Source organism: Vigna umbellata, chromosome 2 (genome assembly GCF_029865625.1).
Source record: "Vigna umbellata cultivar VRB3 chromosome 2, Vumbellata_1.0, whole genome shotgun sequence".
Lineage (NCBI taxonomy): Eukaryota > Viridiplantae > Streptophyta > Magnoliopsida > Fabales > Fabaceae > Vigna > Vigna umbellata.
This window is the reverse complement of record NC_142166.1, coordinates 43,945,050-43,963,900: the sequence shown is the minus strand read 5'-3', so window position 1 is coordinate 43,963,900 and position 18,851 is coordinate 43,945,050. Positions and strand designations below refer to the sequence as shown.

The 18,851-nt window shown below is 31.4% G+C and overlaps 1 long non-coding RNA gene across 8 annotated transcripts; it reads left to right on the top strand.

The window, feature by feature from the left end:
* The first annotated feature begins 12,655 nt into the window (after nucleotides 1–12,655).
* Nucleotides 12,656–18,530, top strand: LOC124822390 (uncharacterized). 8 transcript variants are annotated; one of them, XR_015784382.1, is made up of 7 exons: nucleotides 12,656–12,749; nucleotides 13,330–13,580; nucleotides 13,683–13,774; nucleotides 16,180–16,260; nucleotides 16,493–16,604; nucleotides 17,144–17,608; nucleotides 18,109–18,530. It is a non-coding gene; the product is annotated as an uncharacterized LOC124822390 (long non-coding RNA). The 8 variants fall into 8 exon arrangements; XR_015784383.1 differs by lacking the exon at nucleotides 12,656–12,749 and adding an exon at nucleotides 12,751–12,769; XR_015784384.1 differs by lacking the exon at nucleotides 12,656–12,749 and adding an exon at nucleotides 12,850–12,866.
* The last annotated feature ends 321 nt before the right edge of the window (nucleotides 18,531–18,851 follow it).

Genomic DNA, 18,851 nt, shown 5'->3' with positions numbered 1-18,851 from the left:
AGCTCACGAATTCAAATGAGTTGGTATTCTTATTTTGTTCTTTCTGCACTACCTCTTCCGTATATCCAATACGCTTAATAGTTAATGCAAATAGCAATAACTTAGATGAATATGATATTATTACGTAGACAAATGCAGTAATAGTGTAATACAACCTCACTATACACCTTCCACGGATTATTCTAATTTGGCTCTAGCAGGTGAACATTGTTCATGTAGGGGGTTCACTAGTCTTTGCTTCGGCTATACTATTATGATCTTAAATCATAATCTTCATCCACTAATTATATGACAGTTAAAGCATACATACATGGTAAGTGTTAATAATAATTATTATCTGTTAATTAGTTTCAGTAGCTGCACTGCATATTTATAAGCCTAGCAACATAGTTTTCTACTGCTAGATTTATACGTGATCTTGAGTCTTCTCCTTCAGCATCTATATGAGTCACGGATTTTCGACCCTTGGAAAAAGTGTACGCATAATGGTCTCTTGATGAAGAGTTTGTGACTAGCCATAGGTAGAAAGAACAACCTCACCAATGTCATTTTCTTTTATGAGCATAGAAGTCAGCTATGGTTATAACTTTATTATGTGTAGCACGGAATTACATCCTGAAATGCCAATGGGGGTAAATGTAGTCATTTTCGAGGTATGATCATACTGTGAAGAATCTAAGGTACACGTGCCATTGACAAGTTAATCTAATGCAGTAGGAATTGAATTTAGCAATAACGGAGATGTAGCCTTGTAGCATTCTAACAGATCAGAGCTTGTCAACCAATTTATATAATTAAAAAGAACACCAAAACCCCACCTCGAATTCAAACTAGAGAATGCACACAACACTTTCATTTAAAGAAATAAAAGTTAAAGAAGAGATGAGTGCTCGCATTTGGTGGAAGTCATTTATTGGGCCAATTGTTCTTAATCTTTTGAGATGATAGATTATTCTCAATCATTTTAGGCTAGCCATCTATACTTAGACAATATTTTATTTGAATAATGCAGTATTAACAACCACGCGTCCCTTTAATAGGGTAAGCTTGATATCATTAAATTCATATTCACTCTTCAATTAAAATTAAAATGTAATTAAATCATTTTAAATTATATTTTTTAAGTTACCTAATAGTATTCATTTTAACTATTATAAATTCACACTTAATATCTATTCCTGAAGTTTTCTAGGTTCAAGTTTGAAATTGTGATACACAGTAATGACAATGTTCTTTGACTCTTGGAATTTGTTGAAACGATTAAGTTTAAACCCAAAGTCAAACATTAACTTCAAAAAATTTATAGAAAGTTTTTAGTCTAATGGCCAAATATATATGATTTCATTGATGAGTATAACTTAAAAGTATAATAAATGAGTAATTTATACTGATGATAACTTTTATAAATTATTACACGGATTGTATAAAAAAATATAATTTTACATTTTAAGATCTAATCTTATTGTCACAACTATATATAAATTAAAATTCTTCATGTTTTAATATATTTTTAAAATTATATACTACATTATTTTTTATCTACATGTATAATATAATTTTTTTAATTAATGTAAAATTGTATAATTGTTATATATATAAAAATTAATCCAATCACATATTATTTAGACAAAATAATTTAATTTAAAATTATTAAACATAATATAATAGTTGATGGATTTATACAGTTATAAAAAAAATTAGGTAATTGCTGTACAAAAGTTTCCTAATAAAATTTCGTCATAATATATTTTAAAAATGGAAAAAAGGAAATGATTAAACTAAAGCGACACTGTTAACTGGATCCAAGATAATTAACTTATTTAGTCTAAGGTAAAAAAATTAGCCAATATAACAAATGTGTCTCCATCAAGCTTTGCTGTAATCACATATAGATTCAAGCACTGTTAGGTATTAATTAGAATTAGAATTTAGATGTTTTTACTTTTTGTCTTCTTTCCTTTTACTTGCTTTTCAGTAAACACTATTTTTTTTGTTTGTGTTTCATTTTTATTTTATTTCCATTTTTTTTATCAAAATCTAAAGAGTTTTTTTACCTTGTTTTTAACTAGAGAAACAAAACTTTCAGCGTCTAGCGATCATTAACACCTGGCTAACATAAAAAAAAATGTCATTGAAGAATAAAAGATTTTGAGAATTGCTTTTTGCAACGTAGAAGAATAGAGCCACGAGATATTGCTGAAACATTTGGGAATTGTTTTATTGCTCAAATAATAGTTAGTTGAAGCTATCTTAATGAAATGTATTTCTTGCTTTGAAACTTGGTTAGCTTAATTTTCCATTTTATAACAATTGTGCACTTTAACTTTTGGAGTTTCTTGCTATGAAACTTTGTTAACATAATTTCCCATTTTATTACAACTGTGGACTGTAAATTTTTATAGTGTCCTTCAATTCAAATTACACTTAATAAATTGTACCTAACAAAAGACTACAATAATAGCAAGAGGACATTATTTATTACTTAATTAATTGTTGTAACTAACTAATTAAGACACTTGTCACAAAGTGAGGATCAAAGATTTTTCCATGCTCAGAAGGAACTAGTTTGAAAATTTGTTAAATTCTCCTAACATGTATTTTCTTGCATCTAATATTGTGTACTGTTATATCATTTTGGGATATTTTCCCTCTCTATTCATGTTAATTTTTACATAAAAATTTTAGTTTTCAGAATGGAAATCAGAATGATCTTAAGAATAATGTAGAATGGTACTTGTTAAGATACTTTTAAAATAGTTTAGACACTAATAAAAGGGAATGCAGAATGTATGATACTTTCAAAATTAATCCAGGAGCAATAACAGCCTAACAACACGTGTCCAACTTATGCAAATTCATCTGAAATCGCTGCAGATCTGAAATTGAAGGTTAATTATGTGCATGATATTGCATTAATGGCCAAATGTCAGATTTCTAAAAGACCACCCAGACAAGAACTGAGTGGCTGCTTATGGTTTTTGTTTCATTAGTATATTTGGCCGATATTAAATTATTAATATTACGAGTCTTTACAAAAGGAAGATTTTATCCTTATTAACCAAATTTTATATGAGTGTTTATAAGTATTTTTTTTCTTTAAACATGTACTAAAAATGGTTTTATTCGAATTAATTGAAACAAAATTTTCTTTCTTAGGCAGGTGATTCATTTAAGAATGAAGAAGATCAGATTTGAATTGATATTAAAAGAAAGAAAAGAAAGGGTTGATAATAAATTGTGAAAGGAAACGAAACTTTGGAAGAGACAGTGACACATTAAAAACCTGAAAGAAGCACGAGGAGCACAGGGACAAAAAAATTACTTGGTGAAATGAATGAGTGGATGGTGGTGTGAGAAAACCGCGGCTGTTTTCCTCCTACCTTCCCGACACAAAGTGGTATTCTTAAAGCAGTTTTTGGTTTGGTTTCGATCTTCCTTTGTTTCGGAAGATTCAGCTTTGACAGCCCACAATATCTTATCTGGAGTTCTGAACTCCTACCAAAACCACCAATCTTTCTCCATCTCCCACTTTTGTCTTCTTCCACTTTTTGTTTCTTACTCACCACTCTCAAACAGTACTGATTGGGGTCCAAAAACCCACACCCATCTTAGATTCTATTATATAGATGTTATACAAATATTCATTACAAAATTATCATTTTTCTTCTTTATGTAAAATGGAATTTTCTTTAAATATATTTTAATCATCAGAATTTAAATTTAATACAATTTGGTTATATAACTTTTATAATATAACTATTTTAAATTTATTTTACATATAAATTGACATTTTAATTAAAGTCTGAACAATTTATAATGTTTGACAGTTCATATATATATATATATATATCTAAAACTTCATTTAATATATAAAAATTTATTATATCATAAAAATCATATTTAAGTTTAATAATATATATATATAAGTGTATATGATGAATCGATTCTGGCAGTTTCACGATTTTCAAAAGAATATTGAAAATTGATTCACAATCCTAAATTTTTATAAAGGAGACGACTTTTTAGAGGATTGATCGGTCACTTTAGTGTTAAGTCCATAATTATAAATTCAACATATTTATAAGTAAAAACAGTAAAATATTTATTGACTTTTGTGTTATTAATAAGACAACCTTAATTAAAAATTCACTTTAAATCTTATAATTATAACAAGGTAAGATAAAATAAGAAGGCAAATAATTAGATTATCATGAATTCAAGATTTTACTGTAATAATTAATTAATGAGACACGTTTAATTGATTTGAACGTCAGGATGTTTTTAACATGTATATACTCGGACTTGAGAGATAAAGACTAATGATAATAACAAAGACTTAAAATTATGTTAAAAAATAATAAAAAAAGTGTGAAGACGTTCTCATCCACATCCAAAACGATACATAATCTTTTTAATATGTTTTTAAAAAATATATAAAAGATTAGATAAATAAAATGAAATAATATTTTGATATGGTCGGTCATCTTCTAGCAGCATGGTTGTTGATAGTGATTTGGCCAAGTAGCTTGGCTGCGGACATTAGCATTAGCATGCATGTGAAGGTGAGTGGGGGTGGTTCTCGGTACCTGTCATCCTGTTTCTTCTCTTTCTAACATTTCATTTTAGGTGATGGCTTCTGAGGTAACAACATTGAAAACCATCCTTGTTAATAGTAATTCAGGTGTTAGCTGGCACCAAGTTAATACATTTTAATATTAATCACTTTTCTTCAAATTCCGTTTTTTCAAAATTTTTAATAATATTAAACTAATTTGTGGATATAAAGATTTAATAAAAGTTGCAATTTGAAGTAATGATAACTTACATGATTATAGTGAAAGACTTTTACTCAACACATTTGTTCTTACTCCCCAAAACCTCAAGCACGTGAGAGTTTATCTTAATAAAGAGCTGGAAAAAGTAGTTTCTAGGTCGATCACGAGTCATTTCCTGCGCAAGAAAACGAGAAGAGGCAACGAGCAGCAAACCCCACCTCATATTCATCACTCTTAATTATTTCATCAAAAGTCGTGCCTTTGATCTACACTTTGCATGTACCTTTACTCTTTCCTTCGACTGTTTCGTAGGAATGAAAACAAAAAGTACGAGAAATCAAATACATATAATAAGTTCAAAATTCACCTAACGTCTTCTCTGATCCAGAACTTAAGTTTAGCCTTTTCTTTTAATACTAAGTGCACTCTGATAACTTGTATGGTAGTCTTGTGTTGTGTTGAGGTGTGGAGTTTTTTTTTTTACTTGTGTTTTGATATGTTAAGATGCATCTTTTGTGTCATATTATATCTACTTATTGTTTGGTACAAATAAAGTCTCACATCAAATAAATAAGAAATAGACATGAGTTTATATACACATAAGATACCTCCATTGATAAGAGACATTTTGGAATAGTATCAGAGTCCACAGTTCAGGTCATACGAGTACGTCTCTCTATGATAATGAGAGGTGAAAAACAAGAGATGCTCAGTGTGGAGTCTTATGTTGTTCTTTTTCCTTGTTGATTCTTGTAAGTCTTGTGTTGATAAAGATAAAAAGTTGAGAGAACTAAACAACTTGATTTTTTAAATGCACCTTGATTAACTAATTGGCTATAAACAAAATGGTGTATGTGTGGATGAAATAGTAAAAGCTATTCAGTAAACAATTAGCACGAATACACATATACAAAAGTGGAAAATCAAGCAAGTAGAAAATCATTTTGCAGCAATAATGAAATAGATTTTGAGACTAATTACTTATGTAAGAAACCTTGATTCTTAATTACTGTATATAGTTTCCCCTCGTTTCCGGATAGCTGATAAATCAACAACACAGAATTTTGTTACCTCAACTTGCTGATTACATTCAAAATTAATTAGGTATACAAATATTCTACTCTTTGTGAAACAACTAATCACCAATATTGGAACTGAATATTTGATAGAGAAGGAACTTGATATTGTTTATTACCAGATGCATAATATTGTTAGATAATATCTTTTGCAAGACTCATACGTATATGCTCTTCTTACGTATATATGTTGCCCTAATATTAGTTTTCATCTCTTAAATTCATGAAAATCTCAATCCTTGTGAGTTGTGAGTTGTGATGTTCATGGGGTCAGCTCCATTCAAATTGAGCGGCTATGTGTTGGGTGGTCACACTACATTGTAATCTAACCTTTTGACTTTTATGAGATAGAAAAATCAATTTAATTTTCAAGGCACTTGTACTTATTGCACCAACCTTAATCATGATAACTTGCATATACTATTTATACTAAAATTCGTATTAATACACAAACTAATGCAGACAAATCCTTCTATGCGTGCACATATTTAAAAAAAAAATAATCAAAATCTAGAGATTAGTTTGTTAGGTTTTCCACAAATCCACTTCTAACATATAAGTTTCTAATTTTGAAGATATAAATATATATAGTATTAAGCTCTAAACCAGATAGCTTGTTTTTTAATACGTGGAAGAAACAAAGTAGCCCCACGTACCCTCTTTCAGAGGGAATTACAACTGTAGAATAACACGATTTGGAAAACCTAGTTCTTTAAAACCTTGCAATTCAAGTTGGGTTATAATATCCAGCAATCCAAAAAATTTGTCTTTTTCGAAACTAGAAAAACCCTTTGGTGTGCTAGCATAACAAATACTTCGAATTAGTCAAATTTGTGTGGGGGAGATGCAGAAAAGAAAATCAAACTCCTGAAAAATCAGAAGATTATGCAGATCAAGGATCCAATTTTCTAGGTTAGAAATGAAATAAAAACATGTTGTAGAATATATATGAAGTCCAACTAGCGTGTTTAGTGGACTAAAATTGAGGTCACAAACTTGTGATTGATTATAGGAAGGTTATTAAATTATAATAAGGTTTATAGTTAAGTTAAGCTAGATAGGTTTATAATTACAGTTGTGAATGAATATAAACAACACACAGGTAGTTATTAGCTGTCAGTTAACTTCAACGTTGTCAACATATGATCAGTTTCAAATTACATATGACATAAGTTCATTGACCTTTACTACCATATATATGGCTCAGTGGTGAAAGACTTCATAAATGATATATAATGTCAGTTTGGATAATTGTACAACTCATTTTTGTCAAAGAAGTATATATATGATTGTTCAGCTCCATCATTTTCAATATTATAAATTAATACTAAAGACAAAACCATATCAAACCTAAATTGGACCAAATTCAATAAACTTATAAGTCATAAGTCTTTGTTCTGATTTGCTCTTAACGATATTAATACAAAAGTATTTGGGGATGTATTAAAAATAATATGATATTCAAACTTTCATATTAAAAATAAATTGTAAACTTCTAAGCAAATTATAATTTCTAAAGAAAAACACATTGTTGAGCAAAATGTTGGATAAAAAAGTATAAATTTTATGAAATGCTATCAAAATCCTTACTGATCATATTAAAATTATAAATAGATTAACGTAAATTATATGTAATCATCTTACTATTTAAAGTAATGGATGTAATATATAATTTTATTATGTGTTTAAAAATATTTTAAATCACCTATATTATCTTGATTAAAAAATATTAAACTTTACTTTGATTAAAGTCCAACATAGTTTATGATAAGAGAATACAAAACGCGTTTAACTTTGAATAATTTAGTGCAAAAGTAAAAAAGTATATAATAATTTGAAGCTTGTTAGATACTTATATATTAAGTGGTTTTTGAGACTAATCCTATTTTTTAGGAAAGACAATGGAAAGGTTGAAATAGGTTAAAGCCACTTCATATTTATTAATACTTTTATTTATACTTTAATTAAAGGAATCCATTTTTTTTTCAAATTTATTCAAATTACTTTACCAAACGGATGATATTTAAAAAATTAAAGAAAAAATACACTTACCTTTTTCCACTACAAAAAAGAAGGGCATTACCGAAGGCCAGAAGCCCTCGGAAACAGCCCAAAACCGTCGGTAAAAGGTAATTACCGAAGGCTTATCGACGGCCAAAGAGCCCTCGGTAAATCCCTTGTCGCTAACATTTACCGAGGGCTTTCGCCCTTCGGTAATTACCGAGGGCCAAAAGCCTTCGGTAATTACCGAGGGCCAAAAGCCTTCGGTAATTTCCGAAGGGCGAAAAAAAAAACAGGGCGTTGGGCTGCTGCAGAATGTGATGCATATATATTTATATATTCTGGGTGATTGATTGGTGTAGCAACCAATACAAAAGCTACTTGGTTGGTGGACATCTCACTAAAACATGAGATAAGGCAGCTGCATTTGGTTCTGGACATCTCACTCATATCATTTCTTATGCCAACACCTCCCAACACATTAAAATTACACAAACAAAACTCTAAATTATGGAGACCATATGAAATAGAACAGAAATGAACAGTAATATCAACTTTCTTACACCAATTTAAACTTGTTCAAGCTTTCCAATAGCACAGAAAAAGCATAAACCGAAAACCAACCCTTATTATTGCCAATTATGCAGTAAAATAAACCATCACACCACCAAAATAAACATTCAAAGTAAGTGAGGTTACAAGATGCAGAATTCAAATTACAAATTACATCAGCAAGTTTGATATATGATCAAGAACTTATTTGATAAGATAACTCATGCAGATTTCAAATTACTCACAAAGGCAATGTTCCAAACCTAATTTTACTTCATATATTCAACTCAATCATCCAAACTTTGATTCAGAAATTGAAACAGGTTGCAAACCAGGTATTTGACTCAAACATACCACTCAAAAATTGCTCAAATAAGCAAAATGACAGTATAGATGGCTACCAATGGTCTAAATGCTACAACCAGAATTTTAACACTTTAAACATTAAGCAAATATAAAGCAGATCGCCCAACTGCTAAGTGCCAAAATCACAATTTGGGAAGAATTGATGTACAAGATACCAAGATGAAACCAAAGAGTTACAAGTGGATGTTACATGTGGATGTTGCTTCTAAATGGAGTTGCAAAACAGAAAGTTCAACAACTGTGCTGTGAAAGTTCCCACAACCTGTGGAGTAATCTGTGGATTCACGTAAGAAAACAGAATTAAAGCAGAGAAGAACACAGGCAGAGTGGGGAGTTTTCCATGGGCTGTGAAAGCTTCCAGGAGCAGTTATTGAGCAGTTATTGATCTCTTTTATGACTGATTGATCCTAGCTTTTTAGGTTCTACATACTCAAAATTTAAAGATGTTTAAACACAAACAGTTTGAAAACATCTTGCAATGTGAATTCACTGGTTCAAGTAACTTTATTTGATGATTTTAATTGTCTTTAAACTCTAAAATGAGTTATAAACATCCTGCAACTCAAAATCACTACTCCACTTCTATTTTAACTCAAAAAGTGATGGTTTAGAAAGCATAAACCCAAAATCAACCCTTGCTATTCCAAATCAGTTGTGGATACTTTTGCATCAAGGAAAGCACATCAAATAAGCTATGAAGTGCATTTCCACAGCTTTACTGCTTAAACCATATGATTGCACACTTTTCAACTTATCACCATGCTAGCTTTGCTTTAAATCACTAATTCGAGTTTAATTTCACCTAGTTGATATTTTCCAGCTTGATTCAGTGTTAATACTTATTTCAAAGTTGTTTGCATTGTTGTTTGGTCCTTTGTTTCACTAAAACTCAGTTTGGGGTGTGAGGTTGCTAATTTTCCTGCATAATGGGCTGTTAGGAGGTCATATTATGATCTATGTTTTTTCTGTACCAATTCCCAGCTTAAACAAATCTAATTTCATAATATAAAGTTGCTGGAATTGATTAATTGGCCTTAGAGCAACTTGTGCGCGTTTTCACATCTCAAAAATCCATTCTAAGTTCATTTTTGGTATAAGTGGATGTTGTGAAGTCTGATTTTAATTTTACATTGCAAGTAGACTTGGTTGGATTGAGTAAAAGCCTAGAATCAACAAAGTTAAATTTCCAGATAAAGTTTGCAGATTCCCTTAGTCACTTGCCACTTGCCATCTTGTGTTAGACTTGCTTACCTCAATTTACACACATGTCCTAGTTTAACCCTTTAGTGGCTCAGTCAGTGTTGATAAGGATCATTTACTCCATTTTTTTCTCTATCTTGAACCAATCAACAACCTGCTTTTGCCAACAACAGTGGCAAAAGTAAACAAATTAATAGTGGTAGCGTGGCTGAGACCTTTGGTTCAATTAACCTTGCTAATAATGACTTGTTAGAGAAGGGGCCTTAGCGTAAACAAAAAATTTTTGTAAACAAGTGAAGACAAGTCCACTGCACCTTCCATGCTTACACATGCATGATTGTTGTGTCAAAGGCAAGAGGGGCACGTCCCCCCACTCTCTCTCTTTTTTCTTTAATAATTTATTTTATTTATGTTTTTTTTTCATCCTTTGTGTCTGTCTTTGACTCTCTGCTCTTCCTCTCTGTTTAGTTTTTTTCCTCTACAAATTAACACTCTTTGTTCCCTTTCTCCCTCACTTCCTCATCCCTAAACTCACCCTTCCAATTAAAGGAACTGAACTATTGTACAAAGGCCTTACATTAACTAAAATTACTAACTTAGGTCCTAAAACAATTAAGGCACGTTGGAAATAACTCAATTAGCAAAAAGACATTGGTTCCTAGCAACTAAGCAACTGAATTTGGTCCTTATAGCAACTGGAACAGTGGTCTGAACAATCTGACCAGGGCAACCTACGTTGTCAACATTGCTCAATTATTCACTTTCCAAACACAATGTTCAGACAAGAATCCTAAAGGTTCAAACTTCAGAGAGAAATCATCCTTTCAGAAAAGAAGAGTTCCCTCCAATCACCCATCATTTTAGTTTTGTTGTGGTCAAGTCAAGTACAGCATCCTTACAGAAATATCAACAATGCAAACAAGTTCATGCATATTTGTAAGAACAGGGCAACAACCAATTACATGGACACATTGCACACAACTAGGGAAGAACAAGGCAATCAATTTATTCAAGTAGCGTTCTAAAACAGAGAACTTACCTCGCACTCCAGAACACCCAATTCAATGGAAGCCAAGCCACACCGCGAGCTCTCAACCCAACAGCCAACCTTGGGCTTCACCGCAACGACCTCCTGACGCTAATCACCACGAATCACCACCCCACTCGCCGCACAAGCCTGACGCCCACGACCACGAACCACCACCCCACCCGCAAGACCCACAACGACACGACCCACAGCGACACGACGAACCGTACGCACACAATGCCACCGGACAGGGAGAGGGATAGGGAGAGAATGAACGAAAGCAAGCGAAAGGGAATGCAGACGGAGTGAATGGGAAGGTCGATGGGGAGGGAGGGCCGAAATCGCAGCTCTTATCGGCAGAGGGGAAGGAGGGCTTTGTTTGACAAAATTGGGGGCGAACCCCAATCATTGATTTTAATTGCTCGACGCTCTTACCGAAGGTTCCAAACCCTCGCTAAGATCTTTTTGACCGTCGGAAATGTCATTTCGTCTAAGCCGTCGGTGCTTCACTTTTTGCCCCTCGGTAAATCACTTTTACCGACGGTAGTCAGGCCTTCGGAAAAATACCCTCGGTAATTCGCGCTTTTCTTGTAGTGTTCAAGTCAGGTTATATTCGTTATAATTTTAAGAAAGAAATTCACGTATTATATTTTTAATAAAATGACATTTACATCTTTTAGTTTTTAAAAACATGTTTTTTTATCTTACGTTTCAATAAGTGACATTCACTTTTTTATATGTTTAATAAAGTGATATTTAGTTTTTCATTTTATTTAAAGATATTATATTAACTAAAATTCAATTAAAAATATTACATTGACTAGTATATTTTATATAAATTTATTTGATTTTATTTTTTTTAAAAAAATTGATACAATTTAGTTGGGCAGTTTATTTCTGCAGTTTCCATAAATTTTCCCTGGACTTCATTTAAATTAAATTTTTTTTAATTGTATAATTCAAAAGTTATTTTTTATAAGTAAGAAGTAACTTCCAAATTTTGAAAACTAAAAACAGATTTTTTTTTTCTTAAAAAGAGACTTTTCGATTGTATGATAAAAAATAAAAAAATAACTTTCAAATTGCAAAATCTAAAAAAGATAAAAACAGAAGTTTTTTTTTTCTTTTTTCAATGAAGGTACAGAAAGGAATTTGTGTAGCGCAGGAAGAAACTGTCCATTAGTTATAGTTCTTAAGAAAAAACTACAAGTCCACAATAGTCCGAAGGAACCCATTTTCATCAATTAAGGGTCTCTTTCTAGTTGTGAGATCTAGCGCATGTTCACATCGATGCAATTTGGGTGTTGCTCCCTCCACCACCACAGTCTTCTCCCTCCACCTCCCCTTTATTATTTTACCTCTCAGTAAAATTTTATTTTTAGAATTATTGTTTTTTAATTTTACTCATTTATAACATATTTCACTAATAACCTACGTAGTTCCTTGTATGAGTAAAATATTTTTCTGCAAAGCTCAGTGATCGTGAAAAGAATTATCAAGCAATCTTCCTCTTGCTTTCGGTGCAGTACGTGGTGTAGTGTCACTACAAGAAAAATGGTGATTATCCACCGATAATTACATACGGATTTTGATTCGTATGTAACATAAAGATTACATACGGATATTATATACGGATCCTGAAAAAAGAGTTATATACGGATTTTTCATATATAAAATTCGTATGTACTTTGACTACTTGGTGGCGGGAGAGTTTTCTGGGGCGGGAGAGTTTTCTGGGGATAACATCCGTATGTAAGTGCTATAATGCGTACGTAAGTAAAAGCAAATGTTGTTTTACTGGAAATTAATTATTTTAAAAAAAATTGAAATTATATTTCATTAATTTGAAGCTGGTTTGGTAGAACAGAGGTGTGTTTACTCAAATCTCTCTGCAACCCTAACTTTAACTCTCCACTCTCCTTCTCTATTTTCACTTTCATATACAGAACCACTTCCGAATCTTATGGTTTCATCATCCTCTTCACTTTCCCTTCATTTTTAACCGATTAAAACCACTTTTCTACTGATTAAAACCCTTTCTGCCATTTGTTCTTCGATTTCCACCGATTAAACCTCCATTTGCGCCAGTTAAACACTTTTGTACCGATCAATCTTGTGTTTGAACCGATTAATCGGTTCATTTTATGTTTCTCCCCATTTTTAGGGTTCCTTCGGTCCAGATTAGGGTTCTTTCTCCATTTTGGAGCTTTCCCGCAATCGTTCTGGCTTCTATTCATTCGTTTAGGGTTTTTTAACATTTTCTTCCAATCATTCTCCATTTCGCTTTCGATCTCGAGTTCGTCTCATTATTTCGCTGCGTTTTCTCATCAAGGAAGCTTCGAAGGAGTTCGAGTCGAGTCCGCATCGTTCTTTTGGTCATCTCCTTGGAGGCTCTTTCGTCAAGTGGCCGCAAAATCAATCACACCCGACGACGTTTCAGCGCTCCTTCGAGCCTGCTACTCTTTTGAAACCCAAAGAAGAGGTTGGATTGAAGACTGAAGGTGCTGTAGGGATTGTTTTGAACCAAAAGCAAGAAGTGGTGACAAAATCTGCTGTGGAGATTCTAAACGATCAACATAGAAAGTGAGCAGTATTCTTGTGTTCTTGTTTCATTTTAAACCGTTGCGAGATTTAATGGTTTTTCATTTTGATTTCTTTTAAAAAAATTTCCCTCTTTTATTTTAGTTCGGCTCCTGTTGCACGCTTGGCAATGACGCGTAGGGTGCGTCCTCTCGTTTCATGAAAGTGGGGTTGATCAATTAGTAGAGATAATCAAGGTACATTTTCTTTTGCTCTTTAATATCTGGTCCTCATGTTTCGCCTCATGAGCTTACTTTTCAAAGTTGCAGTCTGTTTGTTTCTTTCTTCAATCTCAGCTTTTATTTTATACCTCAATGTTTCCTAGAAAGTATCAAATTTTTGTGGTTCACTCTGTATCATAGTCTAAATCTGAAGCCATTTGCATTGTGATTCACTCTGTTTTACTATTCGATATAGGAGTAGATTAATCCATTATACTTTAAAATAGTTGTTCATTATGGTGTTCACTTTAAATATTCATTAAAGTATTACTAAGATTTGATATTAAAGAGCATGTTTTCGAATACATGTCTAATCAAAGAAAAGTATTATTTGGATTGATGTATTCCGTGATTTGGTTTATACATTCTTTTGCCATAGGAGTTTATAGCTTCCATATATTAAGGCCATGGCTTAGCTAATGCTGTGTTTGACCCTTACAATCTATTATAATGTCAGGCTCCATAGTTTAACCACATTCTTAGATAGAATTGAATTCTATCTTATTTATAAGAATTTTATGCCAAACCGTGCCTATTATTTTTACGATGACCATCTTTAGAGTTCAGTTGCACATAATATATATTAAAGCTTAATAGAGTATATATATATATATATATATATATATATATATATTGGGAATTAATAGATCCGTGTCCAACCCACCATTGGGATAAGGTTTGCTAGTAATTTGGCATTGCTAATGATTATTAACATGTTCTAAAATTTCACTTGCCAACAAAGTTGAAGAAGTAAACTGTATTCTTTTCGCTTCAAAATAATCAATGTATAATTACAGTTTAAAATAATTACAGTTTTAATTATAAAAAATTATGAATCTTAGGAAAGTATGAAACATGAGTTTTAAAGGTGGTGTATCTGATGAGAATTTAGATAAATAGAATAATAAAAGTCGAAGCATGTATTATTGAGAAATGAAAGGCCTATCTTTGCATTGATGAAGTGAAGGTGTTTGTACTTTTATTTTATTCTTTTCCTGTATGTAGTTTTTTAGATCAAGAAAGTTGCTTTCATTAAGAGGTAACAATTATCAGTGGAGCATTAGATCTCACAGAGAAGATAGCTACTGTTGGCTTGGAGAAAGCCATTATGATAGTTCTATCTCTTGCCATCTATATGTTACAAAGAATTTGACAGTTTTCATTTCTAAGATATAAAGTAAAGGTTTCTAAGATATATACGTTAATAAAAAATGTTTTTATATTTTAGAGGATATTATCTTTTACAACAGTATGTGTATGGCTCCTTTCTTCTAATCACTAATGCTAATGTTGTGTTGGATTGTATTTTTAAAACTGCTATTGAATCACCATTTCAATCGTCATGTTTCTATTTTTCTTTTCATTTTAGCTGCATGTTCTTTTGTTTTATAGCTTTTCTTTCTTGATCTGTTTTCTTTTTCTTGTATTGAATGGCCCCAGCATCTTGTGTTTTGGTTGTGTCAATTAAAATTGATATTGTGTAGTCCATTTTTCATTCTACTGGAGTATTTTTGGTCACTTGATATTTGAAGCAAAACTATTGTCCCAAAAAAGATGTAGTCCTTAAATTTCAACAATTGTTTCCACGTTTCAAACCAAGCTACACAGAAGGCACAAAGTTTTTTTCTGTGTAACATATTCTATAGTTTTCAATGGAATTGGTTAGCTTCAAAATTCTTATTTCATAGTCATTACTCATTAGTCTACAAATATAGTGCCAAACTTGTCTCATGAGTTAAATACAAAAACTACTCAGTGCTTGTCTATTTACATTAGATTCATTGTCTTGGCATGTAGTGCGCACTATGCTCATTTCATCACATTATCAATGGTGATAATTTACATGTATAAATAATTTGGTTGTTGCCTGATGGTGATAATTTACATGTATAAAAAGACTATCCCTAGATGGCATGTATACTCTATAAAAGGGAAAGCCATTGGTTTGTTCATGGCATTTTTATTGACTCTGGGATTAGTGTGGAACCTATGGAAAATAGCTACTACTTTTTTTTTCCATATATATATATATAACTAGATGTAATAAAGCCTCTACTTGATGTGACAGAAACAACTCTGCTTCACTACTGTATGTAGTCTCTTAAGTTGATGAGGTGCAACTGTATGTAGTCTCTTAAGTCTCTTATCATCAACCTGGTAAAATATAATTTATTTGACCTGTCGTAGAAGTTTTTGTATTTCTAGTAATTATTATTTTGACAATGTCTGATATAGAATTTCTTACCCTGTCCTGTATTGGGGGATTGAATGATTAATGATTTGAAATTGAGGCAAGAATACTGAATTTATATATGGAAGCGTATTATGTTGTTCATTTTAGCATTCAACCACATCTAAGTCTGAACTATGACAATGTTTAGGTGTGGAGGCTATAGTAAAAAGGAACCTGGTGAAGTACTGACGCTTCAGAAGCGAGTGTTAGCAGTGCTAAATGAGGCAAGGTATAATGTTTGGATCTTAACTTTTAAAATATAAGAGTTGTTTTCAGTGGATTTGATTTTCCATTCAATAAGATGTGTTGGCCAGGCCCACTGAATATGTCTGAAATTATTTTTTTCTTTTTTATCTCTAACAGTAATAGATGCAAGAATTCAGAACGTTCTTTCTTTTTGAGGCCATCTAACTATTTGGACCATTTTTTATTCTTTGTCAACTGTTTGACTACTGTCCCAGGAATAATTTGGATGGTAAGATTGTTAAGAGAGGGGATTATGCGATAGCAGCAACGAGGGCGGTTTATTATGTTACCCCTGTCAATCACAGTAGTGCCTCAAAGTGAAACAAGGTTAGTATGATTGTATATCTGGTATAATTGGACATGGTATTTCTTATTGTATTTATTTTTGGTCTAATAGAAGGATACACGAATGGGGTTTTGGTGTTAATAAACTCTTGCAATTTTTATTTTAATGAATATTAAAATGGCAATTTGCTCCTCCGATTAATACTAATTTGATTCTGATGTTAATGATTTTAACTACTTTATAAATTTTTGCTATTTTTGTTATTATATCACGCATTACTATATTATAAAATTGTGACTTATAAATACTTAATTTGAAAATTTATTTTCTCTTATGATGTGACAAGATATAATTCTTTACTAGCAAACAAGTTTAGTAAAATTTTGCTGGAAAATACTACTTGTAAATATTCAATTGTCTCTATTATAATTGAAATGACTTAGACATGATCTTCGTTATTCTCTTCAATGATTGTCCTGGTGGCAACCAACCTTATATATCCTCGCCAATGATACTCTCTTTTTGTTGTAGGCCAGTGTTTATCTTAAAACAAGTAATTCATGTTTAACTTTTTTTTCAGGGCCAAGCTGAGAAATAATTTAAAGTAGAAGTAGAAGCTATTGGTAGAGTGCGACACAAAAATCTTGTACAATGAGTCATTCAAACCTTGATAATTAAAATGTCTTTTTCTTGAGCTACAGATGTAATAATTTTTCACTTTCTAGCATTATTAGTAAGAAGAAATAATTGTTTGATAACTTATTACACTTTATATTGAAAATTAGTGGAATATATAGCTTTGTTTTTTTTTCACTTACATTGTCTAGAACATGAGTTTTTGTTCAATGTTAGGTGCTTGCATTAAAGGATTTGCATTCCCTGCATGGGTTGAAATAGACACGTGGAAAGCTTGGTCTTGGTGCAAAGATGGTATTGATTGAGGAGAAATAGGTCCAGGGACTAAATAGGAAGTTGAAGTATGGGCTTGCTTTGTACATGTGGTGGAGAAAATGCAAGAGCTAATAAGTAAAAGTCAGGAAGACAGGTTAGTCTTTTCTTACCAGAATATCTTCCCCTCATGGCCATTTTCCAATGCATGTAGAGTTGGATTTCTTCTAAGGTTATTTACCAGCCCATAAAAAATCTACCAAAACATATTTGATGGAATAATAGCATTAGTCTTGATTATAAATTATGGATTTATCTTTAATTTTGGATGGTTCGTTGTGCTTAAACATTTATTGGTTTGTGATATATAGATTTTAAGTTATTTATCTTGTATTTATAATGACCATCACACTATTTACTATCATGGTGTTTTTGGATCAGTTGCTTTGCTACTATTTGAGACTTATTACTATAACACAAAATAGATTCAAATAAATTCTTTTGTTTGTGTGCAAGTGTACGTACTAAAACAAACCATAAATCTAAACTATTGGTTCCTGGCAATGTGTTACATGAAATCTTTTGAGATTGATCATGTATTGTTTATATGTAAGTTTTGAAAGACTTTTAATTTAATGCATGAATTTAAACATGTAGGTTATTAAGGAAACAATTGATTCCAATATTACAATAGAATACAAGTCAAACACAGTTGATGATTTACATATGAGGAAGCCAGATATTAGCAAAGCGAAGGAACTGCTGATTTGGGAACACAAAATCCCACTTAATGATGAAATTGGATTCTGAATAAAGATGAAGGTAAAGGGATGAAATTTTCCTTTAGGAAGGATATTTATTCTAATCTTCCATTTCAGGCTACGAAGGAAGTTAATTAGCATTTAGAAATGTTACCTTTAGAAGTTTAATTGTATATTGATTTACAATATGAAAATCAAAGTTAATTAGCTTTTAAAAATGTTACCTTTAGCAGTTTAATTGTATATTGATTTACAATATGAAAATCAACTAAGATACACGTGATTGTTAATTTATTTAGATGTTCATACTTAACTTTATCCATGTTTGTACACAGCTTGATATTATTCAAACTAAAAAAATATTCAATTGTGTATGTTTATTATGTTGTATTTTTAAGTAATTTATGATTGATTTATGTATTGCATTAGTTGTAAAAGCAATTTGATGGTTGTATTTATCTCTAGTCAGATATATAAAACTCCTAAAAGTAATTTGGTGAATATGCATTAGGGATAAGTTGTATTATAGTGTATATACTGTAAGGTATGCTTGTATATTGTGCATGGGAAACTGCTATAAACAGGGTATTTATTTAGCTCTTCTGAAACCATTATATACGGATATTTCCGTATATAAGT